The sequence below is a fragment of the Furipterus horrens genome, unplaced genomic scaffold (genome assembly GCF_987537825.1).
Source record: "Furipterus horrens unplaced genomic scaffold, mFurHor1.1.pri manual_scaffold_13, whole genome shotgun sequence".
Classification (NCBI taxonomy): Eukaryota; Metazoa; Chordata; class Mammalia; order Chiroptera; family Furipteridae; genus Furipterus; species Furipterus horrens.
The window spans coordinates 48,346,557-48,347,907 of record NW_028327183.1 but is presented as its reverse complement, the minus strand read 5'-3'; the positions used below and the strand labels follow the sequence as shown (position 1 = coordinate 48,347,907).

The 1,351-nt window shown below is 40.6% G+C and overlaps 1 non-coding gene across 1 annotated transcript; it reads left to right on the top strand.

The window, feature by feature from the left end:
• The first annotated feature begins 424 nt into the window (after positions 1–424).
• Positions 425–528, top strand: LOC149995085 (U6 spliceosomal RNA). Its single transcript, XR_016507978.1, has one exon. It is a non-coding gene; the product is annotated as a U6 spliceosomal RNA (small nuclear RNA).
• The last annotated feature ends 823 nt before the right edge of the window (positions 529–1,351 follow it).

Sequence of the window (1,351 nt, the reverse complement as noted above, 5' to 3'; positions counted from 1 at the left end):
TTTCTTAGGCTTTTTAAAGTAACATTCATGGTTTTGTTTCATAGCATCTTAACTTTAAACACTGGCCTTATGAAGCTAATATTCTAGTGGTAAGAGAGAGGCAATCAAGAAATAAACAAACAGTATTTCAGGTGATGATAAGTCCTCAAAAAGATAATAAAGTGGGATGGAGGAGATAGGGAATGAGTGGGTTGGTGGTTCCTTTCTTATGTAAGATAGTCAGGGAAAGACTATTACTATGGATCATTTGAATGAGACCTAGAAGAGGGAGAAAGGTGTCATGGAGGTCTCTGGAGAAACATTATTTTAGGCAGATAAAGTGGCAAACTTGGGGCAGAAGGTTTCCTGCCATGTTTAAATGTCAAAAAGCCACTGTAGCCAGAATAGATGGGATGAAGGGAATGATATAAGAAATGTAGGTGTAGTGCTCGCATCGGCAGCACATATACTAAAATTGGAACGATACAGAGATTAGCATGGCTCCTGTGCAAGGATGACATGCAAATTCGTAAAGCATTCCATATTTTTAGAAAACTAATGAACAACACAAACAAATGTGCAAAATTGAACCAGATGCAAGTAAACAAGGAACAGACTAATAGTTACAAGGGGAGGGGCAGGGAAAGGAGTGGAGTAAGTAGGGGAAGGGTTTAGTAAAGGAACTAGTATAAATAACCCATGGACATGGACAATGAGGTGGGACTGACTTGGAGAACTGGTGGGCTGGGTAGGGAGGAGAAATGGGGGGGAAAATGGGACAACTGTAATAGAAAAACAATAAATAAATCAAAAATTTAAGAAAAAAAGAAATGATAAAGAGATCAGTGGTTTCCAGGATTTAAAAAGGAAGGAGGATAGAATGAGTAAACACAAGGGATTGAAAAAGAAAAAAGAAACCTAGGGGTAGGCAGGGACCAAATTTGTGTGTGTGTGTGTGTGTGTGTGGGTGTGCGCAGGGGAGTGCTATCAAACGGTGATCTGCAAGGAGCTAAAGAGTGTGGGACCAAAAGGAACCGACCACATCACTGAGTGTTCTGTTTATTTCAGGCGACATGTTTTTCACTGCAAGTTTTCTCAACCAAAGCACTGAGGTGTTTGAAATGTTGGTGGCAACTCTGCCTTGTGCAGACCAGCACTTTGGGCAGCACTAACGTGAGACCTTGTGAGCTGTGGTGAAGACTTGAATTTTGGTGTGATTGAGATGTGAATAACAGGAAAGCTTTGAGAAAATAAAAGATGACCTGACCTGAGTTTTAAAAGAATCCATTACTGAAGAATCACTGGTTGATCCTACTCTGGGGAAACTGATAAAACTGAGTCAAGAAGGTGGCAGGAAAACCAGCTAGGAGAC